This window comes from Lagenorhynchus albirostris, unplaced genomic scaffold (genome assembly GCF_949774975.1).
Source record: "Lagenorhynchus albirostris unplaced genomic scaffold, mLagAlb1.1 scaffold_238, whole genome shotgun sequence".
Lineage (NCBI taxonomy): Eukaryota > Metazoa > Chordata > Mammalia > Artiodactyla > Delphinidae > Lagenorhynchus > Lagenorhynchus albirostris.
The window spans coordinates 53,909-68,366 of NW_026783627.1; the positions used below are offsets into that span (position 1 = coordinate 53,909).

At 46.6% G+C, this 14,458-nt stretch overlaps 1 pseudogene; it reads right to left on the bottom strand.

Moving 5' to 3' along the window:
• LOC132514367 (UDP-N-acetylglucosamine--peptide N-acetylglucosaminyltransferase 110 kDa subunit-like) overlaps positions 1-6,524 on the bottom strand; it is a 31,505-nt pseudogene extending 24,981 nt beyond the window's left edge.
• Positions 6,525-14,458: the final 7,934 nt, after the last annotated feature.

Sequence of the window (14,458 nt, forward strand, 5' to 3'; positions counted from 1 at the left end):
CCAGATGAACACTAGAAATGGATGTGTGTTGACATAAAATCTGTTATAATTACAATTAAAGTATAGCTTACATAATGTTAGTGTTAACATAAAATTATAGATGTGTAGAGACAACGTGGTCATGCATTTTTTAGTATAAGTACATGCTTAGACCAATATCTGTTAGCGGAATGAAGATGGAAGAGAATTTTGGTTAAGCCACAAAGGCTGTTTAAGGACTTGCAGATAGCTAAGGGGAACTCAAAGACCAGTAAGATAATATTTCCCCTGCCATGTTTGCAATTGCAAAGTGAAGGGAAGATGTGAAAGTAAGTACCCCTATGGAAATTACAAGACAAGTACATTTTTTTCCTTGAGTACCTGGGTAAATGCTTAAATTCTAATGTATATCAGTGATGCAAATTTGCAACTGAGTTTGATAAATCATAAAATAATAATTATACATATATGTATATAAACCTGCATGGAACTAGGCAGTTCAGAATTACTTCTAATTAAAGAGGTACCCTATGACAACTAACTTAAACCTTACAAAATATGGTTCCAAGTACCCTATCAGAGTGAAAAGCCGGAGACTGAAAGGTTTATTGTAAATGTTTGTAGTCATGGTGTCTTAACTAAAACTACTGTGTCACAAATACTATTAAAATAATTGTGACATTTTATTCACTTTTACTGCAAACAACAAAACAAACTATAGGTATTTTTTCATTTCAGGTAATTATTTTAGCTAACAGTTATTAAATGTTTTGAGAAGACAGAGTGCTAATTGCATTACTTCATTTTATCTTTAAAATAGCGCTTCCATGTAATTATTCTTAATATCTCCATGGTATTAAAGTGTATCTCTAGTTTAGACCTTTCTTCAGAACTGCAGACTTGTGTATCCAACTGTGTACTCAGCACCTCTACTTGGACGTCACGAAAACATCTCAAATCTTATACCTCCAAAACTGGTCTTTAATCCCCCAAACATGCTCTACCCCAAACTTTTTCCATCTTAGGTGACAATAACCACACCTTTCCAGTTCCCCAGGCCCTAAATCTCAAATTCACCCTTGACCCCCTCTTCCTTTCCATTCTTGCATTCAATCTACCACGAAATGCTGTCACAACCTTCCCAATGTGCCACTTCTGAGAATTGCCAGCCACTAGCAGCCTGGTGCAGGCCAACAACATAGACCTCGAGGATCCTGTAGTCGCCTCCTGAGATTCTCCCTGACTCCACTCTCTCCCCACATCCTCAAGACCACAGATAGAGCTAAGCTTTTCAAACAAGAGACAGTTCATGCCACACCTCGGCTAAAATTCTGTCCCTGGCTGCCTACGTTTAGAGTAAAAGACACAATGCATGTGATGGCCTCCCAGGACTTACCCAATCCATCCCGTCACATATCTGACCTCCAGCCCTCCTGCTGTCTCTTCCTCCCCACTGACTAAGTCAGCCAGGGTGGCCTCCTTGATATTCCTCCAAGCTGCCCGGCATATTTCTGCCTTAGAGTGTTGGGACTGGTTATTCTTGCTCCCAGGGAGTGGTCTCCCCATCATACATTCTGACAACTCCCTCACTTCAAGTCTTTGCTCAAATGTCAACTTATAAAATCCACCCTGACTACCCTATTTAAAATCAGAACCTACCTGTACACCCCTCCAGCACTCCCAACCCAAGCCTCTTCAGTGAGCTTCACATCCTTTTCCTTATCCCGTAGCGCCCATCAACCTGTGACAAAGCATAGAATTTATTTATAACATCCGTTTCCACACGAGAGTGTAAGGAGGGAGAAAGCATGCAAGAAGGAGCACGCAGGCAAAGGCTCTTGTCTAATTTATTCATTGATACGTCCAAGCATAGAGAACAGGAAGATGCTTGATAAATAGTCCTGAAAAAGATACAGATGAGGAAACTAGTAGTAAAGCTCAGAAAGTTTAAGTAACTTCCTCAAGGTTTTAGAGCTAGAAGAGGGTCACAGTAGAATTCACACTTGGGGATGTCTAACTTCAAATCTCTTAGCCTCTCTGCTATCTTTTTTTTTTTTTTTTTCTTCGCGGTACGCGGGCCTCTCACTGTTGCAGCCTCTCCCGTTGCGGAGCACAGGCTCCGGAGGCGCAGGCTCAGCAGCCATGGCTCACGGGCCCAGCCGCTCTGCGGCATGTGGGATCTTCCCGGACCGGGGCACGAACTCGTGTCCCCTGCATCGGCAGGCGGACTCTCAACCACTGCGCCACCAGGGAAGCCCCTCTCTGCTATCTTAAGTCCATGCAATTCAGGATTTGTTTTAATCAGTGCCATGGAAATTCTCACTCCACTGAATAGGATCACTAAAGTGTTCTCTGTCTAGATCTATATATATATTTTCCATTTAAACAAAGGAAACAGAAGAGGGGAATTCATCATGGGTTATTGTGGTAATTTTACAGCAATTTTAGCAATAATGACATTTAAGTAATAGTGATATTTAGTGATAGCATAATAATAATAAAATAATAGCTCTTAAATGTATTGAAGACGAATCGCATGCTAAACTCGGTGCTAAAATATTTCCATGTACATTTTGTGCAAAATCCTTATGAATATTCTATCAGATGAGCTTTATGTGTAACTCCACCAGGCATACTTCTCTTATTCCGCTTTCAAAGATAAGGAAATTGATGAGAAGTGTGGTAACCGTTTGATCAAGATGAGACTGGTAATAAGTTGTGAGTATGCATTTAAATTCAGGTCTAACTCCAGAATTTGATTCTCAATCCATACATGAAAATTCTGATAATTCCTTTGATAAGAGTATGTTTTCTCCTGGAAAACATCCCCCATTATGTCTGCCTGTGCTCATACCTTCAGAACACAGTCAAGTTTAAAACATGATAAAAATGTTTAAATAGTGTGCTTTAATAAATGGAAATATCTTCATCTCAACAATAACACAAAAAGGCAGGCTGAGCCCTTTGAAGTGGCTCTCTTCCATCCAGAACAAGAGAAGGAATCAACAGCTGCAGAGTAAAGAAAGCATGAAACCCAGAGATGGAGGATTCTGTAAATGACCAATTACAAGACTATTAAGCCGCACTTTCATAGCAAGAGGCAAAATATTCCATTAAACTGAAAATTCTTCTACCCCTCACTCCAAGGCCCACACAAACATTAATGTTGCATTTATTAGGAGGTATTTCCTGTGCTCTATCAACTTGACTTTCAGCAACTGTATTAATACAGTCCTTTCGCTTTGCACATATATCTGAATGATGGATTCCATTACTGGAGTTTTGTAGAAAGAGTGGAGTGAATGAAGTAAAGTTTGGGAAGAGCCATCATAATCTATAATGATGGGCACTGAATCAGGACAAGAAGAAACCTCTCTTCTCATTTATTTGAATGAAAATTCTACTATATATTTATTGCCTCTGTACAGGGCCATGTGTTGAATAATGGAAAACAAGCATCTTTCATTTGGAGGTAGGATTTGTGTGCTCAAGTTTCGATGGGCCTGCAGAATTAATCTTGTTTTAGAAATGAAATAAAATGTAATTTCTTACTGTAAGTAGATGTGGTTAAGCAACTGGCAACTTTGATGTCTTTAAAAATCACTGCAGTTTCGGGGTAGGCAAATCTATAATTATTTCAAGCACTTCTTTATTGGTGCAACAATTGAGCAGTGTACATAGTGGTCAACAACCTGGGCATTGTCAGACGACTCTAAGTTTGAATCTAGACTTTGCCACTCACCAGCTATGTGACTTTCAGCTATGAGAATCACTTTCTTCAGCTTTACAGGGTGGATTATTATATGCCCTTTGCAGAACTACTGTAAGAACTAAATGTATATGGGCACAGTGGCTCATAGTAAGGGCTCAAATTAGTACTGTGGTCACTACTAGTAGTACTGAAAAGAAATTAGAACTTCTATTCTCATAAAGGGGGATATGTGTCCCTTTATCATTGTAATTTCATATCATTTTACTTTTGACCTTATAATTTAATAGCTTGATCCAAGAAACATTTAGCAGTAAATATAATTGAAAGAAGGTTACCTGTCAAACATGAAATACTGTAGGATCAAGTGTGCTAGCACAATACTCTTCTCAGATAATTAACCTGTAAAATATGTTATTGTCTTCTTTTTAATTGAGCACATTGAACATATATATTGACTGTGCCAATTGGCGAAAGGTCCATTAATTCATCAGTCTAACTATATGTTGCATAAATGTCTTCTAAACATAATCGTATATGTATTTTATTTGTTGGGAAAATGTGTTTGAGATTGTTCTTTTCTGCCTATTTAAAGTAAAAGAGGGTGAGAAGTAGAGTTAGGCTTAATGTACTTTGTACTCCATTATGCCATGAAAATGCTTCTGTGCCCTGGAGACAACAACAAAAGATTTGCTTTAATGACAAGAATCAAGTATGTTCTAAAGCTTCCAGGTAGGAAGCGTATAGGTTGCAGTTTATATCAGAAGTCTTTGCTCTCTCTCTCAACTGCGTCTAGATGGGAAAGATGTGGTCATAAATGCTTCAAGGTGATACAGTAAATGTTGGAAAGAGGGGGGTAGGAGGCAGAGTTTTGAATATCTCAAACCTGAGCTAGAAGGATTTTATTTAAAGAAAATAGCGGTTATGATTTTTCACTTAAGGAATGCCAGTCAGCAAACCTGACATTAATGTAGGAAATTAGCTCTTTTAGCTATGATGCTTTCAAATGCACATGGCTGAAAACAAATTCAAAATAGTCAAAGGAAATTTAAAAACAAAAACCAAACAACAACAACCACCTCAACAAACAAGTACTAGAAATTCAGGGATGCAGCCATATTCAGATACAGTTGGATCTGGACGTTCCAGAGTATCAGCAGGGTTCCAGCTCTCTCTCCATCCCTCAGCCCTGCTTACCTCTGCAAGACTTTATTTTACAGAAAGTCTCTCCTTGTGCTGGATGGTCACTGGGAGTCCCAGAGTCATAGCTCCCCAGCTTAGAAATTCCAGAGAGAAAAGACAATTCTTCCATTTTGCTCTGAGACAAAAGTCCTGGAGAGCAGTCTGATAGACTTAGCCGAGGTCAGATGCCTACCCATGAGCCAATCACCTGCTTTACTGGAGTTCAGTCCCTGGGCGACTCATCCCCGGGGCCCCTGAGGAGGCAGGATGGCATTATCTGGCAGTTCTCCAAGAAAAGCCTGCTGTTTTTTTGTAAGATGAAAGGGGAGAGGACATGGAAAATGAAACCTGTATCTGCTTCTGTAAAATCCACAGAATCTTACTCCCTGTCCTGTGTCGATGACCATGCAGTAAGCTGACCCAGGAGGTCATTTTTCCCACAACAGTCTTTGTATATATGACTAAGGAACACACTGGTAAAAGAATATGAGAGAAAGTCTGAGTATGACAAGTCAGCTAGACTGATATTAACTAAAAAAGCTGTGTGAAAATATCCTTAAAAAGTTGCCCCCAATTCACTCAAAGTCCAAAGTTGGAGCTGGAAATACAATGTCATGGAGTTTGGATAAGAACAGGTTTTCTCCAAGCTGAACTATGACACAGAGATTAGCGACTTCGAGAAACTATACTTTTCCAAAGAAAAAACATCACATGAGAAAAATGAGGCCTAGAAAAATTAAATGACTTAAGGTAACAGAGCTAATTAATGGCAGGACTGAGACTAGAGTATATACTTAGTGTAACTGGCTATGGTTTTTTTGTTTGTTTGTTTGTTTTGTTATCAGTTCAAAACGAGACAAACTTAAAGAAAGGAAACACAACCAAAACTCAGTGGTTGGAAAAGAGATGGATGTGAACGCCCACTTGTTTCTTACGTATAAAGTTACCCCTCGCAGTGTTTTGGAGGAGAAAACGCTGGCTCTTCCCAACGTTGGTTATATACACAAAGATTCCAAAGACAAGACAAGTGCTTTGCAAACAAAGTAACTAGAACCAGCTCAGGCTTCCCCGCGCCGGGTCCTACGTTCCACGGTCAGAACCACCAACTGTATCCCCTCGGGGAACAAGGTGATTCAGAAAAGCTGGCGTCTTCAGAGAAGGGAGAACACTTAGCCGGGAACACAGGAGAAAACTTGCTCAGCTTCTTGCTGGGGTCTGAAACGATCCCAACAGAGTCCTTAAACCCCTCAGGTTTCCCCCATCAAGCACCCTCGCCTCCAACCTGGGCCACCCCAGATCTGACTGTCAGACGACAGAAGTCTGCGGACGCACGAAGAGCTGACCACCCCACGAGAGGAACCTACGCGCGGCCGCGCCCACTCACCCGCCGCTCCCCGGGAGACGGGAGACGAGCCCGGGGTCCAAGTCCTGGGCGTGGCTGACTCACCCCTCTCCGGGCCCAGCTCCAGCTCACCTCGGCGCGGCCCGCCTGGGCGCCGCCATCTTGACCACGAAGGGGGCCTCGCGCCGGAGGCCCCTGAGAGGGCGCCCTGAGCGGAGCCGGAGCGCCGGGGAGCCCCAGGTCGGCGCCCTACGTCCCCCGCGCGCTCGCGCAGCGTCCACGCGCGACGAGAGTCCCTCACGCAGCCCCCGACCCAGGCTTCCGCAGACCCGGCGCCCCGCGCAGCCCGCACCGCGGCTCAGGCGGCGCCGAGGGCGGCCCGGGCGGAAGAGCGGGCGGGGGGCACGCGCTCGGTAACCTGGCAACGCGGAGCAACCCGGCGTCTCTGGCGAACCCCAGTCTTCCACCGCGAGGAAGCACGGACCCCTGCACCCGCCGTCCAGCCCTCGCCGCTGCTCGGTCGCTCCGCCCGCTGCTGCCCGCTGGCTATGGTCTTTTCAATCCATGATACAACGTCTACATGTAACGAATCTGTTAAACCCTAAATGTTTATGATATTCAAGTAATCCAGTATCTGAATTATTCTTGAAGATAAAACATCCAAAGACTTCTTAATTGTATGGGTATACATACATAAAATACACGTGGAGGTAACTTCAAATATAGTATGTGCCTGTCTCTATTCCTTCCCCCTCCGCTCTTTAAAAAATGCCCCTTTAAAAATTGCCCACTCACCATCTGTTAGGTAAATTTGCTGAAACACAGTAAATGTGGAGACAGAAATTGTTATAGAGACTATTCCAAATGGCACTGACACCTGTATTTATGAAATGTTTAAAAGGGTAAGTTAGAGTTGTTTTTTTTAAAAAAAAATCCCACTATAGTAACACCACATCATCCTAGGTGCCCAGTTCTATCCAATTACATAAAATGGAGAGAGAGAGAGAGAGAGGAGGAAGAGAAAGAAGAAAGGAAGAAAACCAAGTACTTATGTATAAAATGTTGCTGCCAAAGTTTGAGATTATACTCAAGCATCAATGAACAGAAGGAAAACACTTACAAATTTACGAATGTATTTCATTTATGGTGTGAGGGACACAGGTTTAGATTTGCGACACGCTCCCACAAGGGTCAAATTGACCACTTTTTTCTATCTAGTTGCTCTTGAGAGAACAAAACAATTGAAACAGATGCCATTCAATTCCAAGTCTATAGCTTAGACCATGTCACTGCACATGAAATATTGTTCATTCAGAGTCAGCACACAGCAAGAGTAATTTATACTCTCAGAGTGTTTGCTCTCAAGTCAATAGCAGAGAAGCCTTGAATAAAAACGTTCCCATTACTTTCCATTGTAATAGATCTTACTTATAGCCCATGAAACAGTGGTCAGAGGAGATTTATTCTTTGGTCACCATATTATATAATCTCTCCACTTTAAGCCATCCCCCACTCGGCGATTATTTTTTAAATATGTTACTCGTAGTCAATATTAATTTACATTTAATCTTTCTTAGCATTAGGAGAGTATTATTTTGTACAGGCTCAGAAACAAATCTCCCGAAATTCCTCCCTGATGCTCCCTTCAGGCTGAAAATGCATTGCAGGGTGGCTGCAGTGACTTAATTCTAGTTGGCAGAGCCCTGGCCTCACACTAATTTCATTAGCCTCAAACTCCTGGATTTGAAAGATCCACTGAATATGATTCCTGTCCTCTGACATGTCACTTACTAACCAATTCAGTGTGCATACAGAGGAGAGAAAGGACTTGCTCAGCTCTGGCCCAACGGCAGGCAGATGAGAATTCCCAGTCAGAGACACTGTTTACATCTGAGTGGTCATTCTTGCCCGGGTCCTCATTTTCAGGAAGGAAGTTCAATCCAGGCTTTGCTGGCAGCTGCAGCATTTGTTACATCCATTACTAGCTCCTTGTTCCTTCCTGCCCCCCAGTGCTTAGCATCCCCCATTTCAGTCACTAAGTCTTCCTTCCCCCAGCCTAGAAGCTTACCTCACCATAAATTTTTATCTCAAATGATAGGTTTGACACATTCCCCACAGCAACCCACAGGGACTGGGGAAAAGAAAACTCAAATCTCTGGAGAGCTAAGAATTCAACCATTTAGAGGAGTTTCTTTTATCCAGGACAGTCTTCATTGAGCTGAACCCTGCAATCCCAGAGAAGATTCACCTACCCGTTCTTTTCCTCTTTCCCTAAAGTGACTGTGTCTTTGAACAAGGGGTCTGTGTTCCACTATTCTCTCTATTCCTTTTGCAGGTTTACAGAGGCTGGGAAACTGGGGACTGGACTTACATGCCAGGAGCTTCTAAGATCACACGCAAAAATAAGGCTACGGGAAGAGATTGTTGGAATCTATCTCTGTATATTTGAACATGGGCAGTGGTTAACCAGGATGCTCACACCAAGCTTATATCCAGCTTGCAGCACGAGCTACAAGTTGGTGCATCCCTCCTACTACCAGCCTCTTCTCAATAAATGCAGGTGAAAACTGGGGGCTCTTTTCCCTCAGCTGTTCAATCCAACATGAATAGCTGCAATTTGCAAATTAGAGGAAAATGACAGTGTTTTCTCTGAATGGTTTTGGTCCCAACGCACACTGCTAATGCTGGCATTCAGTTCCTTTCCTTCCCAGCCCAGGGAACGGGGGAACTAAGCATAAGGCAAGCGTTCTCTTATCTTGCAAGTGCCTCAGATCCACACACCAGAGAAGGAATCAGCTCCCCCTGGAATCTTTTTCAGCAAACACAATCCTTCACCTAGTCTGCAAGCTCTCTCTTGACTTTAAGATTTCACTCTTTTTTCGACAGGCAGGCCCATCTGCAAGCTCCCAAGCTCCAAGTGAAGGCACCAAAATAATTTTTAAAATGTCAAACAGCAAATGTGCCTTCAACCCCCAGAGCTCCAGTAAAAATACTGTGAGTTGCCCCTGTGGTTCTCAGGTGACCTCTGGCCTCATCCTCCCTGCAGCGCTGCCTCCTCAGGTTCTCTAGTTTAAGCTCAGAGGTAAAGGAAGTGCTTCTGGGTTTTGCTTCCAACAACCCAGGCTCTTCCTGAAAGCATTACCTCAAAGTGAAGGCTGCCCAGAAGCACTTTTGGCCTTGCAAACATCTAGAGGTGGCATACTCAACAGGTGCTAGGGACGCTCAGAGGCTCAGAGGGGCCATACCAGGCTGCAGCTTTAGACAGGCACCCCTCCTTCTGGCACAAACACAAACTTCATACCCCTGGGTGCTGATGTAGTGACAGCTTGAATCTCACAAGGAGTCCCCTCCAGAAGCCCAACATGCTTCAGGAAAGGCACTTGAGAGGGAGCCGACCTTTTAGCTACGGGGAGCATAAGGGTCAGCCAGAACATCTGGAGAAGGGACTAACTGAGCTTGGGTCCTACCAGGCAGGGAGAGAGCTGTGCATTAGGAAAGGATCACTTCAAGACAGAGATGAACAAAAAACTTGGAGATAGGGGTAGAGAAGGAAAAGAGAGGCAGAAATGGAAAGGGAGAACATAAAAACAGACAGACAAAAAAAAAAAAAGCAGGGAGAAAGAGACACAAGGAGAGAGACACACAGGAAGAAAGACAGAGAAACAAGAGAACCCATAGTCACGCAGACCCTGAAACTCAATTTCTTCATCCAGAAGCCATCCATCTATACCCAGGGCGGCACAGGAGCCTCGGGGCCGAGGCTGCGGGAGCAGGCGGTGAGAGAGCACTGCAGCACCGCCCACCGCTCAGCGGGCCCGATCCGCCGTCCTCGCATCTTCCGCCGTCCTCGCATTCTTCCGCCGTTGCCCGCCTGCACCCGGAGCTAGAGGACCGCCCGGCCTTGCTCAGCGCACCCTACTGCCTCCCTCCAGGCGCCTTCTTGTCTGGCTCTGAGAATCGTCCTCAAAACCCAGGACTGGGGTTGGGGGCTGCGTTAGAGAGGTCGTGGGAAAGGATGGGCACAGGGTGGGTGCAGACAAAGCGACTGTGTTTCGCAGTTAGCATGAGCTCACCTCCGGGCTCTGAGCTGGCAGGAGTAGAAAGCTGATCGCCCGGCTCCTGCCAGTGGCCGGATCGCAAAGGCAGTTTAGACGGTGCAAACAACTGCCCAGAGCAAATCACCTGGGGGCACGTCTGCGGGTGGCTTCTCCCCGCTTGAGGACAGTCCCCACGCCTTCCGCCCCATGCCCTCGCAGAGACAGGTTACAGGTCGGGAAATCCAACCCGAGCGAAATGGGCAATTCACGTCCAAATGTAGGTGAAGACCTAGCCTTCGGTTTAAGAACTGCCTCCCTAAGCTCTTCTCGAAATTTTCCAAGGGAGCTGCAGCTTGTCGGGCGGCTTGGGGCAGGGAAGCTGGGGAGTTGAGAAATGCCTAGTTTCTAGGCGTCTTCTCATCTTTCATATTCCTTGCGCCTAAGTGGCTCTCACAGGAGCCCGGCACTTTTACAAGCCTGTTTTGGAACCATATTTCACTCGAATGCAAACCCATTTAAATCATCGCCTTGTTTTTCGGAGACTGTTTCTTGTCAATGGGGCCATAAATCCAGAATGTCAAGCCGGATGGAGTGGAGCGCGGACAGGGGAGAGATGGAAGGGAAATGAATCAAGCAGGGAAAGTACCTCCTCGGGTGAGGTGGGAGGGATTCGGCAGGATCTCCAGGGTGGAAATGAGCGAAGGCTGACCAGACCCCGCACCCCTGGAGTCCAAGCCAGCCTTCAGGATAAAGAGCGCGGGGAGCTACGGAGCGCTCTGCCCCGGAGGGAGCGCCCCCCTACCTGGAAAAGCCTCAGGATGTTGGCTACCATGATGGAGACCGAACTCCCCGAAGCCCCAATCACTCCAACTACTTTCTCGGGCTTGACAAAAACCGGAGGCTCGCCGTTGGTGCAGCGCACTTCGGAGGTGTCCTTCTGGATGAGCGCCTGGACGAAAGTGAGCGACTGTTCGAGCGCATAAGTGTCCCTGGAACAAGTGTCCAGGACCCGCGCTCCCAGCCTCACATTGGGCAGCAGGTTGGGATCGCTGTTGATCTGGTCCAGGGCGTAGAGCATCGCTTCCAGCCTGTGGATCCCGTTCTCCCTCTTGATGTCGCCGCAGGGCACTCCGCTGGGACCCTTCGCGTGCACCGGGAACAGCCCCCCGAGGGTGACGTCCCCTTCGATCCGAATGGAGTGCGGGGCGTACATCTCCTGGCCGCGCGCCGCCGCCGCCAGCGCGCACAGAAGCACCTCCAGCACGCAGCAGGGAAACTTCATCAAAGTCAGGGCGCGGAGCAGCTTCCCCAGCTGGACCTGCTGCTCCCGCGGCTGCGGTGGTGGCGGCGGCACTCGAGGGGACGGTGGCGGGCTCGCCGGAGTCCTGGCCCCTTGGGGTGAGCTCCTCCGGGGAAGCCCAGGGTCTCCTGCGGGCGAGGAGGGTAGGGGCGCCCGGGAAAGGGCAGCCGGCGAGGGTGGGGGGTGCCGCGGCGCCTGCCATCTTGGGGCGCCGTGCGCTCTTGGGTTCCCCGGCCAGCGCGCCGCGCTCGAGCTCGCGCTCGGTGGCTTGCAGCTCGAGCTCTCCAACAGCCCAGCACTGGGGAGAGAGCGAGCATGGCTATCGCTTTAAATGCGCGTTCGGCTCCCTCTCCTCCTCCGCCCACTCCCTCCCACCCTCGCTCGCTCTCAGGCTCTCCCCACCCTTCCCAGCGCCCACCCTCACCACGGTTTTGCATCATCACGCAGGGAGGGGCTGCGTGCTGAGGTAAGGGGGGAGGGAATAGGTGGGCGGCTGTGGGGGGGGGAGTACCTCCGATTGGGAGTTTCGAGGTCCCCAGGGAATCTGGGGATTGCAGGTCGCAGGCGAAGGCTGAGCTCCTGCTTCGGTCTCACTGTAGAAGCCGCTCGCTCGCCCGCCTGCACCCACACGCACATTCTAGGCACAGGGTGGCATCAGCCCCGGACAGGGCGGTTCTAGCTGGGGCTGACTGCTTCCAACCCTGAGGTCCGGAGCCGGGACTGTCAGCGCCGAGAGAACGCGAGGTAGTCGAAGGTGATGCCGCCAAGCATGAAGGGTAGTAGGGAGACCCCAGTCTGTACTGCTAATTCGTCTGTGCCAGTTTTTCCTAAGAAAAACACACATACACACAGGAGCCTGATTTATGACCTAAAGAACCTTTACGCAGAGACTTCTCCGGGGCCAGGCACTGGGCTAGCCTGTAGGGAAAGACGCCAACAAGAACTGCTGGGAATGGAAATGCATCTTTGGTCTTCAGGGGTTACTGCGGCCGGAGCCGGATGAAGTAACCCTGGTCTCCAGTAAATCTGTGGCGGATTCGCTCCTTTTCTTCCTTTCATCGCAAGAGATGGAACAACTGAGAACTCTGCAGAGCGCCCTTTCTTCTCTGGCGCTGACAGGTGTAAGGCTCCCTCCTAGCCATTTCCAGAGATGCTTTTGGGCTGATGTCAGGTTTCCTCGGGCAGGAAATAGCAAGAAAGAGGTGGCAGTAGGAGGAGCAGACAGAAATCTCCCCATCGATCCAGTGATCCATTCTTCTTTTTTTTCTGGCTGAAGATTTGGGGGGTTTGGGGAGTGGAACCAGGATGCCAGAGCAGGTTGTAGTGCAGTTAGGAAGCTGTTTTTCAAAGGTGTCCCCTCCTGCAGGTCCAGCCCAAACTTGGCCCATTAAAGCAACAAGTGGCCCTAGTTCCTACACAAGGAAGGGCAATGTATCTGCCCTTGGTGCCCACATGTACTGCTTATGGTGGTCTCTACTCTTGCTGAGCCTTTCTGTTGGAGGGCAGCGAAACTGTCTTATACAGAATTGAGGGCGCAGAGAAAACCAAAACAAGACTATACTTTCTGTTGTAATGTTAGTGTACTAAAGAAAAATGTCCTTGCACATAAACAAAACAACACACACACACACACCTAAAAAGTCAGAAGTTGGGAAGTTGGTTGTCTCTTCCACCAACCACCTGTATGACCTTGGCACTTCTGTTCCTGTGCGTGAGTTTTCCTTTGCCCATCTGTAAAATGATGACATTGAATTGAATGTTTTACAGGTTAACGTTTAACTTTCAAATCCTCTGTTGAAATAGGTCATGCACCTTGGGCCATGGTGTTCTTTTTAGACCAATATCCTTTGTTGCTTTATGTGTAGGGCACCCGTTTTTTGATACCCAAACAACACTCCAAACATTTCCTGGTACAGAGGATTTTATTTTTTTTCTTATTGACCACCCATTTATCTTCCTTTTAGGGAGAGTCCAGTCCATCATTTTCTTTTCAGACATGCCCCTCCTCCAGGTTTCAATACTTAAGGTTTGAGGAGGAAAACAACCTTCTGGCTACAGTGTTCAAGGAAGGGAATAGAGGCTAACAAGAGTTATGCAGGGCTAATCCCTGGACTTCTGCTGGAGTAACGAGGTTGATGACATAGGGTTACCACTGTCCAATAGACAATCCGTGCCGGAGTTAAAAGAAAAAGGAGTCTCCTTCCTCTAAATGCTTTATGTATATCTTTTGGACAACGTTACACTATTTGATTTTGTAAAAACATACCATTTTACTGCCATCTTCAAGAAGAGTGATGTAAAAACTATGCGAAGCTACCCCTGTATACAATGTGATCATCAATCACTCATAGATGTGATGCCCTGCTATATAAGTGCACACCTTGTGCAACCTGATGCTGTGATGCGCCCGCCCCTTCCAGCCAGCCCTGGAGCTGCGAGGGTATAAGCCTGCAGCTGTGCCAGAAGCTCCCACATAAACAGGGAAATATTTGAATCCCATAATGAGAGATACCAGAGAGGAGAAAAGGCAGAGAGAAGAAGGGGTGGGGAAGAGAGAGAGGGACCTGGTTAGAACATGTGAACTCCTGGATCCACATGTGCCTGAAAGATTGCCTCTTTTTTTAAATTATATAGTATTTTATTTCTGTTGTTTGAAGTCAAAATATCCTCTTGTAACTCACCTATTCTGCTATTCAATACATTGGATCAAAAAGGCTGGAACAAGTGAAATAGATATCCTGGTAAGGCAGCATTAGCTAATTTGGAAAGGGGGAAAGAAGCAAAGCAATAGAAAGGCATCCTTGGGAACACAAATACTGTGATCCTAGTATTTAGGCATCAGTACCTCAGGCTATATTTGATAGAGACTGTATCCTTATTTAGTTTTTAATTTAAGGCTATTTAGTAGG